Raw genomic sequence first — 22,703 nt, 5'->3', positions numbered from 1 at the left:
TTGAAAAGTAACACCAATCCAGGAATTTTGTGGAGGACAGCTCTTAGAACCAATTGCACTCGCTCTATATTCATGAACCCTTAATGCTTCTCATTCTGACGTTTGTGAGTGCATTCACATTTCTTTCAATCATAGAAAAAAATAAAAAGATATTTTTCGGCTATTTTCCTAGATGCCTTGAAGTTAGACCAACTTTTATTTACTTGCCCCAGGATAATAAATTAGCTAGCAAAGTGGCTGAGGAAGTATGTATAACATGTTAAAAAATGGCATTATGATAAGCTCTACCATGTATGAGGGAAGTTAAACTCCATTTCTTATAAAAATTTTATAGGAATGTATTTATGAGCTTTCCACTGCTATCTTAATGTACTTAGAAACCACAAAATCTAGGAAATACATAGATTAGATATGCATTTTGCTTCCATCATAAACGAACAAAGTCCAAATTCCCTTCTTGTTTCCACCCTTGGCCCCAATCAGTCTATTCTAGCAAGAATATTTTATTCTAAATGATCCTTAAAAATATCGAAGTTGGATGTGCTACTCATATGCTCAAAATCTTTTACTGGTTTCCCCTCTCATTCCAAATAAAAACCAAAGTCGCCCCAGGGCCTTACACCATCTGGCCCTGTGTTCCCTCTCAGAAAAAAAGCTTTTAGTGCTTCCTCAGCCCACACCACTTGGCCCACGTGGACACCTTGCTTTCTTTGAAATCACCAGGCATGGCCTGACCTCTAACCCTAGCCTAATTCCTCACCTCTTCCAGATCTGTGCTGAAATGTGACTTTCAATGACAATCTTATTTAAAAATGTATTCTGCCTTCATATTCCCAACTTGGCACTCTCTACTCTCTTTCCTTGTTTTTTGTTTTTATTTTTTGATAGCATTCATGAAGATAAAGCTTATTAATAGCACCTGTCCCCTTCCTCCCTCTCCCTCCCTCCCTCCCTTTCTTCCTCTCTCCCTTCCTCCTTCCCTCCCTCCCTCCTTCCCTTCCCTCCTTCCCCCTTTCTTCTCGCTCTTCCCTTCCTGCCTTCCTTCCTTTCTCCACTTATTTTTCTGCCCTCACTGAAAGGTAAGTTATTTGAGGATAAATAACTTATTGATACTGAAAATTTTTGAACTAATGCTCAGAGATTTTTGAATTAATGAAGTAAAATATTATCTAGATCCTCCTAGTGGATTGAAATCCAAATCCCCTAACATTTAACAGCTTTGATCTTAAAGCAAATAGTATCATTTCTCTGTGCCTCAATTTTCTTATTTCCAAAATAAGCACGATCATAGCTGAAACTTCAGAGAGGTTTTGAAGAAAGTATTAAATAAGAAATATAAAAAAACAGTTAAAATAATACCTGATATGTAATGAAAACTCTATACATATAAACTATTATTATTAAATTTGCCAAATTTTATAAACACTTTTAAAACTTCATATTTCTTCAGACATATTCCATATTGTTTCTTTTTGTTTTAAAATATTTTACATATAGCTAACATATGCAAGCTCATTCTTAACAAGTTTACATTTTGAAAAGCTTTAATATTCTTAAGCTCAACAATTGCAGCCCCAGACCAAAGATATATTAAATATAATTATAAAATTGTATTCATAATGTCTGAATGTATATAGAAATGCAAACATTAAAATATTATAAGATTATGATATAGAGAATTATTAATGAAAATATTAAACAAACAAGATATTATAAAATATGTTAACGCAAGGATACTTTGCAGTATGAAAAAAGTGGAACATTTATAAAAATCTTTAAATGTGATCAAATCTATAAAACCCTTTAATACACCTTATGTGCATTGCCACTATCATCACAAATTTTACTAGAAAAAAACTAAATTATTAAACCGAATTAGCTTAAAGTAAAAAATCACTTCAATTTAACATTTCACACAATTACTTAATGCTGCATTAACCAAAAGCAGTAGATATAACTATTCCTAATATATAAAATATATAACTATACATTTAAAAATCACTGTAGATTGTATAAAGTAAAATCTAATCCAACATAAATGAAATAATCTAACTAAAAATGTATAGACCATTGTGTATATCATGGAATGTTGATTTTAAATGTGATGTTTGCAAATGCAATATTTCTGTTGGGGGCTTTAAATATTTCTGTTAGAGAATATAAGAGGTTGGTAACAGTGGCTGACTGAAAGAAAACAGTATCTGAAAAAAGACTAATTTTTCCATTTATATATTATTATATTATTTGAGTATTTTAAACAATTTTATGGAATAATTTTTTATTTAAAAAACAAGCTAAAATATTTCTTTTAAAATGTTTCTCTTATAGTATTAAAGTATATATTGAACATCTTTACAGAAGGAATAACTTTTTCAGTGACAGAACCCCTCGGCACTTTGGATGCCATAGAGATTTATAATATAATTGAAGAAATGGTCAAAAATAGAGCAAGAAGAAAAGGTGGAGAGAAAGTGAAAGGGAAAAGAGAAAGTCTAGAATGATTATCTGTTTCAGAGATAGGTAACATTGACTCAAATAATCCAAAGCATTAGTTGGTCCCATTAAAGAGGAATTGGCATATATTATTATATATCATCTCTTCACTCTTAATTGTCTATGACAAAATGAGCACTTAAATTACCATATTTTATTTGAAACTTAACAGTGAGCTACCTGTTGATTTAATCTAGGGAAGCAAAGACTGAGAAAAGAAAGCCATATTTCATTTTGGAAGAAAAGACTTGACTACATCTAGTTTCAGTTCATGAAGAATTATTACCAAAATCACACATTAAATTATTACACTTATTCAAAAGAAATATATAAGTGAGTGAGAAACGAATGAAAAAAATCAAAGATGAGACTTCAACGACATCCACCGAAGATTTTTAAGTACTACTTAGTATGTGCCATGTATTGCTAGGTCGCCACTGGGGAAAAAATTGCAAACAATATAGAAATGGTTCCTGCAATCAGAGAGTCCTTAATTCAATCTTATTTTTTGCATTATGGCAATAAACATTAATTGTTCACTGTTATAACATCATAATATAATGTATTACTATTCAAAGAAATTACAGAAATACACACATATAATTCAGAGATTTTTTGACATAGTTATTCTCAACTGGGTAATCAAGTAATAAGAGATTTTTGTAAAAAATCATATGACCTTGTATTTCGGTAACAATCTCTATTTTATCTTTAGCTAGAAGATTTATTTTTCACTGCACTTTTTTAGTTTCTGAAAATGTGTTTTCACACCCAGAGGATGTAAGATCACAGACTGTTCCCATTACAAAGAAAAGAAGCAAACAAGAAAAAAAAATCTGTGATGCCATGATTCGGAGAAAACACGTTATCCAAATAATTGGATAAAAACTGAAGGTTAAAATTTTAGCAATATATATTTAAAGGACTTCTCTACATCCCACTTCAGATTTCCATCAACTACATTTAGTCTCATCAGTGCCCTCACATATGAGATGTGAATTCATAAATATATTTCTTCTTTAAAATCAGTTAAGTTTTCAGTATTTTCAAACTTAATGTCTACTTAGGGTTTACCAAAATATTTTCATTTTGTTGCAATTATTTGTTCAAATCTCTCTACCACACAGAGTTTGCCAATTCTTGGCAGTTCTGGAGGAATTTTGGAAAGCAACTTATTCATTCTACTATAATATGAAAAAACTGAATATTTACTCTCAGATATAAATAATAAAAATTTATTTTTAAAGAGTCAGCCATATTACTTTGCTGAATTTACAATTTTAGGGTCTAATGATAGTAGATACATTCATAGAGTGATTAAATTTGTATTCAGATTGGATCCAATCACTGTGGAAAGCTCAGCTTTCTATTTTAACCAAGCCTGCTCATCCTTCCTCAAATATACCAAGCTACAATATTATTTTCTGTTTCCTCCCCAATATAGAAAACTTCATACATCTTTAAAGATTAGGGGATAAAGAAAGCATCTATTTAAAGTTCAGTCAATCTCCTATGCATCTTTTCATCCCCCCATTCATTCAGCAAATGTTTTTTGAGCATCTATTATGTGTCAGGTGTTGCATGTAACTGGCATTGTGGTCGCTTCCATAGAGCATACATGGCCCCCGACCTCTTGTGGTTTATGTTCTTAGAGGCTTCTCATGGCATTTAATAAACAGTCTAATAAATAAATATATAATTTCAAATTGTGCAAGTGCTATAAAAAATACAGGGTGCTATGGGAAATATAATGGGAAACAAAATTGTCATTGAGAGATTAGAAATATACTCTCTGATTTAAGCTGATGCCTGAGGGATGTGTCAAGTTTAGCAAGCAAAAAAAAAAAAAAAAAAAAAATCATTTTAACATTTCTCTTGTCAAAGATGAGCCCTAGAATCAGCTTCTCAAAGAGAGCTGATACTCTTCTTTTATCTCCTCTTTTTTTTTTTCTATCTTTTCCCTTCCTCTGTCCTTTCCTCTTCTCCTCTCCTCTTCTCTTCTTTAGAAAGGCAAATTACCAAGTTAAGGTTACTTGGTTTCCCTAGACTACATGAAGCTTACTCTCCCCGAAGCATAAAGGGCTAGTGATATAATCAAGTTTATCTTTACAAACACAGTTAGAAAATGCCGGAGTTTTGTGCATATTTTAGAAGTTTCTCCCCATCAAGGCTAAATATACTAATTCTCTTTTTGTTCAACAAGGTTTGATAATGTATGTTATGTGCCAGACATTCCTCCGGTAAATGGGAATATAAAGAATAAGACACAATCTTTAAACCTAGTTAGTTCAAAGTCAACAGGGGGTGGCTATATGAACAATAATCCTACAACAACATGACAAATGTAATGCTGGAAATATGCTGAGAGTATTACGTAAGCTTTGAACTATAGAGACGGGTTGGGAAAAATTTCTTTGAGAAACAGACATAAAAAATAAATTAGACATGAAGGGAGCCATATAAAATGGATGTAGTTAGGGATGGAAGTTGTTCGTGGAGAGGGACAGGAGGGAAGTATTTGGGGGTGACAAATACTGTGACGAGCCAAGCAAAGTCAATTATAATGGGCATATAGGAATGAGAGGCATTTCCTTTTGTCTTCTAATTTTGAGGAAGCTGCATGAGTATGTCAATCAGAAGAATAATCTGATCAGATTTGTGTTCACTTACTTAGGTGACAGTGAGGAACATGAGTTGGAAGAAAGCAGGACTGTAAGGTGGAAAAACCATTGGAAAAAGTTTGTTTTTTTCTTACAATAATTAATGTGAGATTAGAGGAAAAAGTGAGCAATAGTTAGGAGGAAAATTCAGTAGGATGAAGTTGATTGGATGATGACAGTCAGAAAATAGCTAAGCTGAAAATTATTTTTATAATAAATATAACCCTTTCACTAGAAAGTTTAAGCTTCCATGTATGGTATAATAGACAAATTAGTCATTTTGGCCTTCTTATTGTAAATTGTAACAGTCTACAAAAAAATATTTCCTATATGCACTTTAAAGGTATAAGCTTGTCATCTCTTTGGAAATTGTTAAGATTGGTAAATTAATATTTTTTCATTGGATGAGATGCATAGAGCTATTCTAATTCATGGAGAGACAATTTACAGTTCATTTATTCATTGACTCAACAAATATTTATGGAACAACAAATAAGTATTGTTTTAGGCATTGGGAGAGCAGGAAGTAAAAAATACAAAAATCTTTGTTACCATAGAATTTACATTCTAATGATCACAGGGAGGAAATAAATAAATAAATTTATTTATTTAAAAACTGTATTCAAAGAGTGATAAGTGCTAAGAAGAAAGATGTTGGGGAAGAGGGAGGAGATATAAGTGTACAGCAATACTGGGCAGGAAAGACCACACAAAAATTGAGTAAAAACACAAAAGGTTTGAAGAAGTAATCAAAAGAGAATACAGAGGAAGTGCATTCCAGCCAGTAGGAAGGGGAAGAACAAAGATCTGAAGCAGGAATGTAATATAATGACTAATTACTATCTGTGAGGCTCTGGTCCACACGGATGAGGAAAACAGATCATGCCTGTTTTGTTGAAACTCCAAATCTGGTTGGGGAAGAAGTTACTAATCAAATAACCACCCAAATAAATATATAATCATAAATTGATAAATTCTGTAAAGGGAAAATACAGGTCACTATGAGGAGGTACAATGCAAAGTTCTGAGTGATTCTGGGAGTCAAAAATGTCTTCCCTGAATAACTGATACCTAAATTGAGATCTGAAGGCTGCATAGAATTTAACCAGATAAAAGAGAAAAGAAAGCACTCCAACATCATAATAAGCATGTGTTAAGATACTGAGGCAGAAAAAAAAAATCTGGAATATTAAAAACCTGAAAGAAGGCCAATATGGGCAGAGTATCATAACAAAGGAACAATATGATAAATGTGGCTGGTGAATAGGTAGGGCCAGATAACGCATGGACTTGAAAGTCAAGTTAAGGATAATAGATTTCAGAAGGCAAGTTGATTTGAATTATGGTGCTGCAATGAAGGTAGAGAAGAGTAAACATATTCAAAAGATATTTATGAGTTAAAAATTTTATCAAGATTTATTTATTCTGAATTTGAGATTAAAAATGAGAGATACATGAAACAAATATAACTCTCAGGTTTCTAGATAACAAAATTAGATGAATGGTGCAATCATTCACTAAGATTGAAGACACTAGGCAAGGACTAGATATGTTGATGAAGATGTGTTCAGTTTGAATGTGGTGAGTTTGAGATGTCTTTCAGCCATCTAAATAGGTCTGCCATGTAGGTGGTTGGACTATGTGTCAGGAATCCTAGTGGGAATGATTTACTTCAGCTTCCAAATTTGCCAGGAGTGCTGGCCTTCTAAACCAAACACATATCATTGTTTGAGACTTAGATTTTTAAAAAGAGATGCTTTCATTAAGGAATGAACTGAATACCTAACATAACCTCAAAGTCGCTCAGAGTATATTTTATGCATCACTTCCTGTATGAAGCCATTGCTGTTTCAGCTGTCATTCACTCTCAAGTGTTTGCAGAAAGCTTTGCATTTTCCTGATGCAGCTTATCTCTTCAAGTACTTGCCAATATCCTCTTCTTCCAAGCCTGGAGTGGGAATGGGTGTGTTATACTTCCTATATCCTTGTAATTAGGAGCCACGTGACTGGGTCTGGCTAACGGACTGTGAACAGAAATTTTATGTATCTTTTACGGGGTCAAAGTAGATAATTGCTGGTGAGAAACTCTCTGATGCTCTTCGCCCTACTGCAATGAATCCTTAAACTTTACATTGAGATGACAGCCTTATACGACACTGGGGCACTGGAGCTCTCAGAGTCTAGATTTTTGAATGAGTATGCAAATCAGAGGACACTCTCCACTACGGACTCTCCAAACACTCTGATCCACAATGGCTATGTGGTATGTGCAAGAAATAAAGCTTTTGTGCTGAAGTTCTTGAGGCTTTTGTATTGTTTGCTACCACAGAATATCCTATACTATGCTATTTCACAGCTCACATGTGAGCGAATCATTACTTGCTTATGGTTTCACTCTTAACTAGACGGTACTCAATTCTTCCATGGGTGGCTAATTGTGTCTTGGAGTTTGTTTGTATTCTTTAACTATTTTTGAGTAGATTAATGAATGATGGATACAATCTTCAACCTTATTCACCACTATGAGAGTACTCAAATGTTAGAAGGGAAGCCAAAGGCTTTATGTGCTGGGCTACTCATATGTCTAATTTTCTTGCAGCAAAATGCCATAGTCAATTACAGACCTTCACATGTTAGCAATGAAAGGTATCAGGGAAATCATTTAGTAAAATTTCCACATTATGAACTTGGTGACGGATTGACAGATTTTATGTTATTTGTTTGTTTCTTAATTTGAATACAAAACTCTAAATACCTATGCTCAATCTTCATTGTCCATTTTTTCCATAGACTAGCTCTCCACTTACTATTTTAAAGGAAAAGAAGTAATCCCTTATTCCTTTCGTGTATCCTCTTCTGATCTACGAGAAAGTTTATACACAACCAAAAAAAAAAAAAAGGGTGCAATATATCAACTCCATGACAACCATAAAGAAGCTTAGAGCTATTAGCTGAACCTCTTAGAAGGTAGTCAACTGACATGAATCTGCTTAAGAGTGGCCAATAACAGCACTAATGCTAGATTCGTTGTGGACTTAAAAATAATGCATTATAAATTCACACAAAATTTACCTGTATGTGAATATAGCAAGAAGATTATAATTTTAAGGCCAGGTGTGGTAGCTCATGCCTATAATCCTAGCACCTTGAGAGCCTAAATCAGGGAGATCTCTTCAACCCAGGAGTTTAGGACCAGCCTGGGCAACATAGTGAGACCCTGTCTCTACATAAAATACAAAAATTAGCCAGGCGTGATGTTATGCACGTGTAGTCCCAGTTACTCAGGAGGCTGAGTTGGGAGGATCATGTGCTTGCACTCCAACCTAAATGGCAGAACCAGAATCTGTCTCAAAAAGCAAAAACAAAAAACAAACAAAAAAACAGCAACAGCAACAACAAAAAATCTACAGGCTGTTATACATTGTTAAATTGTAATATAAACTTAGTTGATCATCACCAGTGCTTTTTAAATGAAATAGAAAAGGATAATTGAAAAGTATCAGAAAGCATAACAAGTAATATTTCATAGAACTTTTTCTAATAGTGTGTGTACGTATATACTAAATTTGGATGCCAGTTAAAAATGTTAGAAAATACAGAGTTAGTGGATTTACTCATTGATATGGGTTAGCTGTGTCCCCACCCAGATCTCATCTTGAATTGTAGCTTCCATAATTTCCACATGTTGTGGGAGGGACCCAGTGGGAGTTAACTGAATCATGGGGGAAGGTTTTTCCCATGCTGCTCTCATGATAGTAAATCTCACGAGATCTGATGGTTTTATAAAGGGGAGTTCCCCTATACATGCTCTCTTTGCCTGCTGCCACAGAAGACATCCCTTTGCTCTTCCTTCACCTTCTGCCATAATTGTGAGGCCTTCCCATCATGTGAATCCATTAAACCTCTTTCCTTTATAAGTTGCCCAGTCTCGGGTATGTCTTTATTAGCAGCCTGAGAACAGACTAATACACTCATTTGATAAATATTCTATAAAATATCCACTCCCTAATATCTTTCAGGTACTGAAGAGTCAGAGATGATAAAAATGTCATTGCAAAATTCAGAAAAACTTGCATTTAGTAGAGGATCCAGGTGCATTTAAAAATCAAAATATACTATATATGCATGTGTGTGTGTATATATATATATGCACGTGTGTGTATATATATGTGTATATATGCGTATGTGTTTATATACTATATATGTGTATATATATACTATATATGTCTGTGTATATATTTATACACACATATATATACACACACACACATATATATAGTATAACATAAAATATTTAGGATACAAAGGAGCCTAACGGAGCACAGTAGTTTGGCAAAAAAAAAAAAACAAACTCAATTTTCAAAACATATTATTATCAGAATATAATGTCTATAGAGAGCATTAGGAGAAAAAGAAAGAGGGACATTTAAGATTGATGCTTTAATTATTACTTCATTACTGTGTAGCAGACTGAGTAGTATTGCAGTCTCATAAAAGTTAATATGCCTTTGTAAGCAACTGGTTTACTATCATATAGCGACTTAAGTAGACTTAGGTTATTGAGTTCTTGAAACCAGGATATGAGACTAGATAGAGAAAAAATAATTTCCGGTTAATGCTACAAGACCTGTGTTGTCTAAGTGATAATCGACACAAAATGATTTGTTTCATTATGTTTTCAGTGTTTATTTACTTTTGTTTCAAAATCTAAATTAGAGTTTTGTAGGATATAATCAAAAATACACTCAAAAGGAAATTGCATTGAAAAATGTCATGAATGTGATAAAAAGTTAAGGTGTTGGCTTAAATTTACAGGAACAATAAAACTGGAGTTAGGCCATGTATTTAATTTCTTTAGAAGTGAGGGGAAAGGGAAAGACTTATTAAGATTTAAGAAACAAAAGACATGCAGAAAGTGTCTAAGGAATATACAGAATAAAAGAAAAGCAGTTGCTCTTCTGAAGATAAAACTGGAAGATAAAAATATATGTCTACAAGACACCTGAGAATACATTTTAAAAGTCAGAGTAAAAACAGTGTATATTCTGTGATTGTTGCCATAAAAAATGTAAGCATATGAACACAGACTGGAAATATATTACGCAGAAATGAGACAGCATATATTTAAAGCATGGTGAGATTATACATGAATATACAGTTTTGAAAATTTCTTAATAATGTTTGCAGATTATTTTTAATTGAAATATTAAGGCAGGGCAAACACATAAAACCAGCGTCTTTATACCTAAGTAGACCAAACGAGTTCCCATTGTAGAGCTTCTGTACTGGTTGCTTCATTTGACCTCAGTGCTTTCCCCTGATAATCATAGGGCTGGCTCCTTTTCCCTTTCAGGCTCAACTTTTGGTTAATCACATTCCCCAGTATTGCTCTGTTTTATTTATTAGCTTATTTTTTGATTTTTGTAGTATTTATTATATAAGTACCATAGCTATGTTTTGTTGTTGGTTAATCACATTCCCCAGTATTGCTCTGTTTTATTTATTAGCTTATTTTTTGATTTTTGTAGTATTTATTATATGAGTACCATAGCTATGTTTTGTTGTTGTTTTTAATGGTCTCTCTTCTTCCTTAGAAGGTAAGTTCCTACATGCAGGAAACCTGTGTACTATTTTTATTTCTGTATCCCCAGCATCCAAATGTTGCCTGGCATATAATAGGCACATCATCATGCTTACTGCAGAAATATATTATTCCCAAATATTTCCTCTTCAGTTCAGAGTGTAGCAAATATAAAAATGTATAATATATTTGTACAAATTGATAATGTTTAATCTGTAGCATATATAGGTTAAAACTTTATAAACTCCTTGAAATAAGCCCTCCTTCCTCACAAGACTAATAAAGGTTTGAAATTCTCATTTATACACAAGTGGCTCTGCAATTTGCTGTTCTTAGTTCTACTAAGCTAAATTTCTTCAAGTTCTGTAAAGGACTTTCTTCTTATCTTTGCAATTAAGTGAATAAAGACTATCTACCCTTCTGCATTAAAAAGTGAGGAAGCCAAAGAGAGTAAGGCAAGGCCATAACTAGAAGTAAATAACACTCAACTCAGCCGATAGCCTCTTATAGGTAGACTTTTCACACTGGTATGATCATACCAGTTGTTAAATTATTGAGTACTAGTGGTACAGTGGTAGGACAGAGAATAGGCTTGGTTCTGACCACATGGTGTGAGTCCCTATATCCACCTATGACTGAAGTCAGAATATTTCTGAACTTTACGGTCATATGAGCACCAAAATCCCTTTTCTTGCTTAAGCATTTTGAGTCAGGTGGCATTTTTACAAGTAGAAGAATTTCTGAGAATAAAAAAAGAGAAAGAGAGAGCAAAGGTGGTCAAATCTACCATATAGTAAGAGGGTACTAGACAATTTGCAAACATTATTGCGTTTTCATTCTGGGGGAAATATCTTATTGAAGTTCATCATTCCAGAGTTGGCTATCTGAATCCAGCTCTCTAAGTTTCACACTTTTACCCTATTGCCGTCATGGTCATATCGACCTAACCTATAAAGTGGATCACTTTGCCTATCACTATTTAATCTTTTTTGAGTACCTCTACCTCTACCTCTTTGCCACCATCTATTCTCTTCTTCTGCCATTTATGAATTTATTGATTGTGTGACTACCTATGAGTGAGTATTGACTCTGTAAATAGGTAGCTTGGGTTTAATTCTACATCTTACTACATAATGTGACCCTGGGAAGTTACCCAATTATTCTTTAAGTTACTCAATTATTCTTTTTCCACAACTTTCTCACTTAAAATTATGAACAAATTAGTATAGATCCCAAGGAGTTGTTAAGAATATTAAATGGGATGAAGCATGGAAAGTACATAGAAAAGTGCCTGACATATTGTAAGAAACAATATAATTACCTGTATTCATTCAAATATCTCCATTAATACCTATCCTATGTTTCATATAATTTTGTATTCTTTCTATGGGCCCTTCCCAACTATAATTCCTGTTTTCTTCAATCAGATTAGCTATAAATACATTTATATTAATCCACATTGCAATGGTATGGTTATTCGCTATTGCTCCGAAATGTGTTTCTTAACCAAAGAATTGCCAACTGATAGACTTTACATTTGAATTGAATAATAATTGTGGTTTGGATATGTTCAGTTAAAGCAGAATGTTTAACCATTCTACCTTGGAAGAGAAGATAAAAAGTATCAATAGATTCAACAACTTCCATTAATGTTATGTGAAGGAACAGCAAGAAGATGTGTATGAATATCAATGAGGAGAATAATAAGAGGTAAGTTTGGAGAGCTAGTGAAAAAGCTGCAATACTTATGATTCTAATCACTTCTCACTGCACCCTACTTGGTGGCTTGGAACTATGGAGTTTACAAATAAGAAAACAAATAAGATGACTTATCTAACATCACAGTGATATAGCAATGACTAAAGGCCAACTTAGCCTAGTGACTCAAGCTTAGTGACTTTTCTTGTAGATTACAAAAAAGGTCCCTTGAATAATTTTACAACACAAACTCAACTTGTTTTGCAATTAAAGTCACAGAAGAAATGATAGCATATCAAATCTTTCTTCTTTTTTCAGTGGGATAAATAAAGACTACATATCCTCTACTCAATAATGATGTTAGATAAGCAAAGGCAAACTAGTTTTTACATATTAAGAGAATTACAAAACATGCTTTTTCCCCCTTTATTAAGTGCTGAGGCAGTAAGTTCCAATAGAAAAAAAACATAAGAGGCTTTCTAAATGTGTAATTGCAGGCAAGTAACAACACTTGAGTCTCCTTCATTGCATCTGTAAGAGAGAGAACCTCTTTGTTATCAACATCAAATAAGGCAATAAAATAAAGAAATATACAGTGCTGCACACCTGTCACGAAAACAATAACTTATTACCATTGCAATGGCCAAATAGAAAATAAAGAAAAACATGCCAAATAGTACATGCCAGTTTTTTGGACTCTCAAACATTATTCTGTCTCTCTGCAAACAGTTCTGGTTTAGAAATTATCAGCAAGCCAGCCTTTACATGCAAAATTTTAAAAACATTCAAATCATGACACATTCCATTTAAGTGTGCCAATTACATAAACAAATTAAAAGGCTGCTTCTTTATTTATCTATATATATATTTTGTGAAGCTAACCTAAAATGTATACAAACTAAGAATTACATTTCTTGGTTGTTGAAACAAAATAAATCCAGCCGGTGAAGATTACTATCGGTCAAAAGTACTAAACTTTCATTTTGTGATTCTATAGGAAAATATTTCATTAAGATATGAAAAAAGAAAGGAAATATGAAAGAATGATGAAAAGAACGAAGAAGGGCAGAGTAGGAAGGGAATACACGAGAAAGGAATAAAATGCACAAAACAGAAGGGAACACAAAGGAATTCCTATATCATTCTTATAACCAGAGAACTGAACAAATCTTTTCTATTCAGGCTGTGAGTTGTAATATGTTTCAATGCATACAGGTCTAAAAGTCAAGAAATCAAGAGAAATAAAACTGTTGTTATGTGTTCAATATATAAATGATGAAACAGATGCTCAAAGGCATAACAGAACTTGTCTCATCACTTTTGCCTGAAGGAGTCAGCTCTCTCCTGTCATTAATATTCATTCTGTGTTGTCTAAGAGTGGTTCAGAAAGTATCTAAGATTCTCCAGAAAAAAAAGTCATCGGAAACTTGCATATCAAGTACTTTTTTACAAAACAATTTAAAAGCAGGGCAGTTTTGTCAATTTAAGCGTATGTTGGCTTTGTATTGAAATGTCACTTTTTGAATTCTCAGGCTTAGATGTAGCTCAAGGTGAATGCTTGGCTTTTTAAATTTAACATTATAATTTAATAAAACTACTAAAAATAGGTATATTATTTGTAATGTCATATTGTTAACTAAGCTTCTCACAGAAGAATTTCCTGTACACAGACAGATAAAACCCTAGTACTTTCAGGCACAGAATGATCTGGTTTATACATATTTAAATATAAAAACGTGTGGCCTCGGATTCTGAACATTGGTTATAATAGAAGGGTGATGTTATGCTATTTATAGAAGAGGTCTCAGTGCTCTAGAAATATGCTCTAATGCCCAAAGGCTCACTTTATTCAGTCTTCAAATCTGATGAAAATGCTAGGGATTAGGCAGAAAGCCAGCCTTGTAAACTAGGATCTGGCAGACACTCCAAGTCAGAAACAGATTTCAATGCATTGCTTCCTTGTCTTTCTCCTGAGAAACTGTGTCAAGTTTTCTTTCTAATAATCTTGATAACTCAAAATCTGATTGCTAGAGCTCAACTATCCCTTAATAAGCTGTTATAGCACTTGTCCTTGCTTCAAAGGCCATTAAATCATTTGTCTAAAAAGCTTTCTAGATAAGTTTTTTTCCCCCCCTCAAAAGTAAGCAGGTAGGCAGTTTCCATATTTCATAGGAGGGAAGCAAGGACCATACCCACTGTTTGTATGGCATGGGATACTGGAGACAAGCACATCATGAGGGAAAAAAGACACTCAATTAGCTCTTTCTCCTTCTCAAAGAGAGAGCAGACAATTCTAAATTGATATTTTAGTGAGTGTTGTCCGCTGCTGTGATGTTATCTTGTTGTTTATACTTGCAGAAACTCTCACATACAATTGTATCTGAAAAATACATTATTAATAATCCATCCCAAAAGCAAGCTTGTGTGTGATGTTTCATAATATCTAGAGATTTTGTAGAAAAACAAATTGTCAGTTATCTGGGATAATGACCATGAAGCATGTGCTTATTTAAAGGCCTCCATCAACAAGACACAGATGGATTTTGAAAGTATGACTTGAAACTCTTTCTAAACAATCCTCTCAGCTTTATCCTCAGGTGTTAAGCTAAAAAAAATGCCATACTGACTCATGGTTTAACAGCCTCATCTTTTGCTTGGATCACTTGTGAGTACACAAAAGAAATTCCAAGACAGAAAAGCTCTTTCATAAATTATCCTAAAATTATATAAGATTCAGTATCGTATTTTAAAAGTGTTCACGTAAGTACAGCTCTGCATGTTTTGACTGAGTATTCATGTCCTTTTGCCTTTATGTTGATGAAAAAATACGTCAAGGAATCTCAAAGCAGCAATCAGTCAATCCAAGTACCTGTTTCCTACCCACAGTAGGCATGGAGTGACATGCAAGGAGGCTGGCCCAGAGGAAATGAGCGTCAAGTAAAACAAGAGGCTGTTCCCTGGAGGCCACATCACCAGAACTTTCACCAGAGTTTTCAGGTGGTTTGTCTGCTTTCCTTCCTATTCCCAAGGGACTGAAATGATGGCTGCTGTCAGGAAGCACGATAGAAGAGGACAGGAGACTGTACTTCTCATGTAAGCAATTGCAAAATAAGAATGTTTACATTTCAAACTCTTCAAATATGTTTGCATATGAGTAGATATGTGCACTTTATCTTTGATTTAGTAAATTATTTCAAAAGAAAAAGAAAACATTTATCTATCACAGGAAATAAGACACAATTGCTTTTACTTATATAATACCCTTTGGCCAAAAAAAAAATATATATATATATATCTCTCTTGGAACTCTAAGCACTTTAACATTTTTAACAAAGCTACATTTCACAAGTACAGAAACAGGTTCTTTGAGGTAAGGTATTACCAAGTTTCAGTACCATACCTGAATTTAATTAAGTAGCTATTTCAATCAGAAATTAATTTCTAACTGAGGCACTTAGCTAAATGTCTTGTGTACAGTATTTATGATTGGCGTAGTATGGTTGCAAGCTAGTATCTGTGATGAAATGTTGTTCAACAGGGCTGTTATGAACTCTTGGAAATTATATCTTAACCAAGTAGTTTCACCAAATTCTTACACTAGTTTATAGGCCATTCCCATTCTACGTGGAAATTCCCCAGCTCTCATTTTGCACAAACAGCTAAGAAATAGAAGGCATGTTTTTTTTTATCTTCACCTGCTTTATGATTTTCTAGAGCTCCTCTTTAACAAAATGCCTTTTTATATGCGTAAGTAATATGCTAAACATACTATATGTGAGACATTTATAGGAGTGACCAGTATGCTTTCTTTGTATCTCCAGAATAGCAGTAACCAAAAAAGATAAACTTTGACCTTTCATTTATTTTATTAGTAAAGTATGGAAATCAGCAATGAGAACTTGGGGTTTAAATAAACATAAAAATCAGAGCAATTACAGAAATAATTCTTTAAAATATCTGTTTTGCATTTGTCAAAGACATGCTAGAAAATTCATTTCTAACACTACCATAAAAGTGTTATTTTACTTTAATGTAGGTTTTAATTTCTTTTGAAACTCTCTTAAATACTGTTTTATTAAAACAATGTCATGTAGATGCCATTTTAAAAGGAGGATTCTTTGCAATAGAATCTCTAATATTATATTTAAAATTGCAAAAATAGCATCTCTAGTGTTCACCATTTCTACAACATAGCAATATATTTATTGTCCACTTTAAAGAAAAGTTTTCCTTTTTTAATAAAACAAAAGTAAATTTTATTGATATAGACAGGAATTGATGGCATGCTCTCTTACTTGTAATAGGTAGCATACATTTGCACTATAATTTTAAATAAGTTTATTTTGTATTGCTAGTACATATGAATAGAGTGATGTTCATATACCCAGCTACCACAGTTTATCTTATAGTCTATATAAAACTAGCTCCTCAAGAACACTCTTAAAATGACCAGCTGTAAGAAAAATGGTGGTTTTCTTTTTTTTAGAAATGTTAAATTTCTGTTTAAGAAAATGGACACACAGTGGAGAAATTTAAATCAAGTTTACAAAAAGACTATGAAAAAATGTTGATCATTTCTGGAGGAATTGAATGAAAACATATCAACCCACATTCTCTCACCCAATGCAATGATAATCATGCCATTCAATTACATAAAAAATTAAGAATGTCTACCTTAATGCAAATATTGAAAGAAACATTGGCCAAAAGCCTTAGAAAGACAGAAGTTTTATCAGCCATCATATCTAAATCATGTAAAAATATGATTTCAACTTATTTGTTACCTGTATAAAGAAGTGAATCATCTTGTACTGAGAGGTTTTTCAGTCATGATACATATAAAAATCATTTCTGCCCAAAGTCATAGAACCCCATTTTAAAACAAAAAAAATCTAGGCTCCCATTAATATTATCTCTGAGTATTCTCAGACTTAAAAGCATTCCCAAGACTCCGTCATCTTTCTTTAAATGGTACTTTGTACACGAATACCCCCTAGTTTCAGCAAATTATATTCTACTGTCCATGAGTTTCTAATCCTTCTTGAAAAAGTTACATAATTTTGGAATATATATATACACACAAACATATGCATACATATATATATATATACACATGCACACACACACATATCCTTAAATTCTAACTGAAATTATTATTCAGATTGCCATATATTTCATCTCTGTTTAAATGGCTTTGGTCAACTTCAATGAAAAAAATTCAGCTAAAATCAGCCACGTCATGTATTGAACTTTTGGTACAGATATATTTATGACAAATAAATTATTTTAAACTTTTAAAATATGACAACTACATCAGATATTTAATTTTTAAAAATATTATATTTTCAACAGAATGCATGTAAGACCCATACCTACAATATACAATGACAGAAAGTCTAACTTTGGTATGGGTTTTTGTTATATTAGACAAAGATTTGCTCCATTATATAATCAAACTGTTTCACTTTCTTGTTGCCCCCAAATTACTTAATTATTACCATTAGGAAAATAAGTATTATGTTTCAATTTGGAATTAGTGATAGCTCTTCTTGGCTGTTGCATAAACTGGAAATCATAAGAACTATATTTCAGGCTCGTATAATTGTCTACATTAAGTGTGTATTCTTTAAGATTAGATGGTTCTAACTGTTTTGGGAATTTACTCAAAATCAATTTAATATACTGACATCAAAAGTGATGAACTGATATTATGTTAATGGTGTTATTAGGCTAATGGGAAGTTCAAATTAACTTTCAGATTTCTAACATATTCTACATTTTATTTTATTAATCTTCCAGCTCATCTTGCATATAATTAATACAAGCATATAATTAATACTATTTTTTAGTTTTATTTTCAGTCTAATATGCAAATTGTATAAATACAATGTTATTCATTTTCATATTTCTTGATCAGAACTATCTGATAATTTGACCAGATGAAATAACTAATATTCTCCATTATAAAATGAAGTTCAAAACTACTCGGCAACAACTCTCAATCATGTGGTATTTTTTGTGAAATTAGTATTTTAGGATTTTCCCTATGTATTAGCAGTCTTCAATTATGACAAAAATACCTTAAGGCATAATTATCATGTTTACTCTGAAACATGAATGAGATTTACTAAAAAAGCCTGTCAAAGGGAGAAAAAAATAAAGACTGTATGAAATTGTGACATTAGACTATTCCGTGGGATAACAGAGTAAGAATTTCCTATAATGTATCATTAAGGTATCTCCACAATCCACTCACAATATATTGGAAATAGTTCTGATTTCCAATATATATATACTGAATTTTTTAGAAGTATGTGAAAAACTACTCATATCCATCTTTTTAGATGTTATTTCTATAATTAACATTTGTAAAGAGTCATGAAAATAAATGTCACAAACCAAGCCTAAATTTTCACATATTCCTAAAACAGTGGAGAAATGAGACAACAAAATCTTATTTTTCTCACATGAAGACAGCTGGCTTCCTTTTTGTACATCTTTTCGTGTCTAAACTTGTTAATTCAGTTGTACATACACATGAGGTAATTAAGTGATTGTCCTTTTGTCCTTGTAACCAAAAGGTGGCACCTCTAAAAACCAGAGTTAGCTTTCAACAGAGACAGTATTTTTTTTTTAAGTCATTCAAATGCCAAAGCCCTAGAAAGAAAATCTTTTTTTGTGACTTGGTAATTCTGCTTAGGTAGGAGGGATCATTGCCTCAAACACAAAATGGTTTAGAAATAGTACACATTACACTGATGGCAAATGAATCCAGCTCTTCTCTAAGTTGGTGTGTAAACTTATACATTAAAGATACATAGTGAAAAAATACTCTGAGATACAAATTAGTGTGGAAGGTCAGGCAGAGCTAGGATAGAGGATTCCCTTTTCTTATATCAAGTGGACTTCTAGAAAAAAAAAGTAAGACTCTGCATTTCCCCTTATACATAAAAATAAGTGTTTTGTATACTAACATCTGCTGATCTTTCTGTGTTCAGGTAAGACCCACTTGGAATGCTTTCCTATTACATCAAACGAGGCACTTCTCTATACCTCCTTCCATCTGACAATACTATCGCTTCACTGTCCCTGATGAATACTAAGAAAATAAAGCTTATATCCCCAATGACAGAATTAAGAGACTGCTGAAGCTGCTGTAAAGGTTCTGTCCAACAAGTACCATTTACTTGACCTATTATGCAGGCAGCCAGGGGCATGTGGCTGTTTTGATATATTTTTCTTTCTTTTAACAAGACATTACAAAAATGTTTTCCCCGTCAGGATTTTTAAAATTTAGGCTATCTTTCTAGCATTACTTTCTAAACTTTGTTCCAGTACAGGAGGATTCTTGTCCAACTGAGCCTCCATGTGCCTTCTAAAGGGAGTGCTGAAATTGTATAAACATCATGTTTACATCCATTAAATATCCTCCTATTAAAAGAAAATAAAGCCAGGCATAAGTTTGGTATCCAGACAATAAAATTCAAATAGATAGTAGAAAGGTAGAATAAAGTGAAAATTCATACACAAATGTAGCTTCCACACAAAAGTTTAACAGTTGCTTTATTTCACCAAAGGGTTAATACTGGAGAAAGTGAATATCAACATGTACACAAAGCTAACTAGAAGATTAGCTTTCTCAAAGTAGAAATCCAAGCCTCCCTATAAAACTGTTGTTCCTTGCAAATGTTTTGAAAGTTTACATTTTTTGATCCAACAACAGACCATACCAAGAAACCTCAAGAAAGTAATAATCTATTTTTAATTGTGTTTTTTTTTTTTCTTACTCAAGAAACCTTTCAAAGTTCAGATATTAACACTGATGTGCAATACCAAATTGTCAGTCCCACAGGACAGATGGAAACAGGAAAAGTCAGATGGTTGGCACTCAAAAGCAACAGCAATTAAGCAGTTGAAAGTGGGTTGGATTGTCGGTTTATTTTTGTTCCATTTGAACCAATCAAGTGAGAGACATAGTCCCTTGCAAGGAGGAAATCAAGTCAAACTTGACGCTTCCCCTCTCTGACAGCCCAAGCTGGACGGCTTGTCTACTCCCCTTATTCAGGTTAATTGCTTTCTGTGCTCTGATTTTCGCAGAGATTGTATTCTATCTTGTTTACGCCCCAACCCACCCACCCCCATATCCCTCTCCCCAACAGAAAGAAATCTTTCTCCTTTCTTCACTCCCCCTCTTTCCTCTAAGAAAGGCAATCCTCTCCAGGAGGAGAAAGAAACCCTGTGCGTGCTTAGGGTGGGAGGAGGGCGAGAGGGGAGGTGTGGGAGAGAAAGAGAGAAAAGATTGAGATTGGGGGCGGGGGACGGAGGAGAGAGAACAAGAGAAGGAAAGAGGAAGCAAGAAGATGGGGGATGCCCAATATCAACTCCAAGCTCTAAATCACGGGCGCTGTGCAAAGTGCTTTTCCAGGAGATGCACATGTGGTCTCATATTTCTCACAATAGGCCACCCGGGGATCCCTCCCTAGGTCTCAGACTCCCACCACTAAAACCCAAGTGTATCGAGAAGAAAATCTTTGGGATGGATTCGAGCAGATAGGCACCGCTGAGGTGGCCGCGCCGCCAGTCCCGCTTCCTTACCTGGAGGGCGGACCGGGAGGTGGTGCCGGGTCTTGGTCCCCAGTGCTCTCCCCGCGTGGACCGGCGCGAGGCACACGCGTGCTCTCGCTGCCTCCGCTCTTGGAGGGGCAGCCTGCAACACAAAAGGGGTGTGTGGGTGTGGGTGTGTGGGAGGTTTTCCAAGGCCACCAGCTGGTCCCAGCTGGTCGCCCCCACCCTACACACACCCCTTCGGGGCGCCGAGCCCCCCTCTCGGCTGAGCACCACCCTGGGGGCTTGCCCGGGGTGCAGCCTCAAGTTGCCGCTGCTAACTGCTGCTGCCGCTCCGCTGCTGCAGGAGGAGGTGGAAAGACACTGGGGGCAGTACTCGGTCTAAAGCATCCCCACACTGCAGCTTCTCCAGGAATCCCTCCAGTGAGGAGGCGGCCGCCCATCATCTCCCAGCCCTAGCATCCTGATTGGCTCCACCTCGACTACGCTGCGCCAAGAAGCCAATCCCAGCGCACTAATAATAGGTGGATCCGCTCAGCCAACATCTCCCATCCCAGTTCTGTTAGTGTCCCTCCATCCCCACAGCGGACGGGGACCTGGGAAGCGGGGTGGAGGCGGGTTGGGGGAGGGAGTGAAGTAAGAGGGGAACAGATGCCAAGGAGACACAATCAAGGGCATCTGATAAAACCTCTGGGTAGACTCAAAAATGCCCCAAAACCTGTTCAGCAAGTGATATGCACAGGAGAAAGACAGCGAGCATAATACAAAGCTTTTTTTTTTTTTTTTTTTTTTTTTTACTTTCAATCAAAACCTGCCCTGATACTGAGCATGCCCAGACTGCAACAGCGACCTAGGAGTTTCGATGTGTGTGGGTTCGCCAGCTGTGGATTTTTGAAAAGCTGGGACCGGAGATAGAAGAGGCAGAAGTTTGTCTTTGGCCATTTAACCCGGCGGAGTTGTGAAAGCTGGGCAGGGTGGGGACATGAAAGGGTTCTGCACAAGTGTCCTCAAACTGAGCCGCGGGGAGGTGGCCCGCCGGGCTGCTGGAGGTTCATCATGCTGTTCTTCTGGGGTTCCGGGTTGGAAGCGGGGGCGGGATAAGCTGAGCTTTGCTGGAAGCCTGGAGACTTCCCGCGAAGGGTGTGGTGTTGCCGAGATGCAGGAGAAGCAGCTCCGTCCCAAAGGTGGGGCCGGGAACGCGACTCCACCCATCAGCGGCGGCTGCCAGGCCGTGGAGAGTGCACTGGGAGTTTCCATTGCAGCGACCAATAAGTTTGTAGACTTCGGTCAAGTGCGGCATTGTTGGGGATGCTTTTTATTTTTATTTTTTGCCACCTCCCTCCTCCATCTCTCTCGACCCCTTACCAGAGCAGTGACGACTAAAGCACGAAACTCTCCCTGCTTCCTCTCTTCCCAGCTGAACCGTTGTGCTCGAAGTAAGAAGCTTTTCCCTTGTGAGGGCGGTGGTGACCTGATTGTCTCTAAGCTCTCAGGCAATTTATAGCTTGGTAATGCCGAGATACCAAACAGGAAGGCTCAGCGGGTGGGGGAAGGGATCGCGCGCCACGCTAGGGGGCGGGAGCGGAGCCCAGCTGGGAGAGGGGCCCGTCCATTATCTGCTCCACAGGTGAAAGGCTTTCAAAACGCAGAGAACTATTTCCCTTTCTCACTCCCTCAACCTCATTTAAAGGCCTTTGAACCTCTTA

The 22,703-nt window shown here is 35.2% G+C and overlaps 1 protein-coding gene across 4 annotated transcripts in view; it reads right to left on the bottom strand.

Annotated features, from left to right (window-relative positions):
* SYT1 (synaptotagmin I) overlaps positions 1-22,155 on the bottom strand; it is a 605,454-nt gene extending 583,299 nt beyond the window's left edge. For 2 of the 4 annotated variants that reach the window (XM_011946949.1, XM_011946954.1), the window contains exon 1: positions 21,028-21,467. The gene's annotated coding sequence lies outside the window, so the exon portion shown is untranslated. Of the gene's footprint in view, positions 1-21,027; positions 21,468-21,812 lie in introns of those variants that run through there. The other 2 variants (XM_011946952.1, XM_011946953.1) reach the window with 2 other exon arrangements.
* Positions 22,156-22,703: the final 548 nt, after the last annotated feature.

Source organism: Colobus angolensis, unplaced genomic scaffold (assembly GCF_000951035.1).
Source record: "Colobus angolensis palliatus isolate OR3802 unplaced genomic scaffold, Cang.pa_1.0 Scaffold256, whole genome shotgun sequence".
Classification (NCBI taxonomy): domain Eukaryota; kingdom Metazoa; phylum Chordata; class Mammalia; order Primates; family Cercopithecidae; genus Colobus; species Colobus angolensis.
Note: the sequence above shows the minus strand (reverse complement) of the source record. Positions and strands in the feature narration are given on the sequence as shown.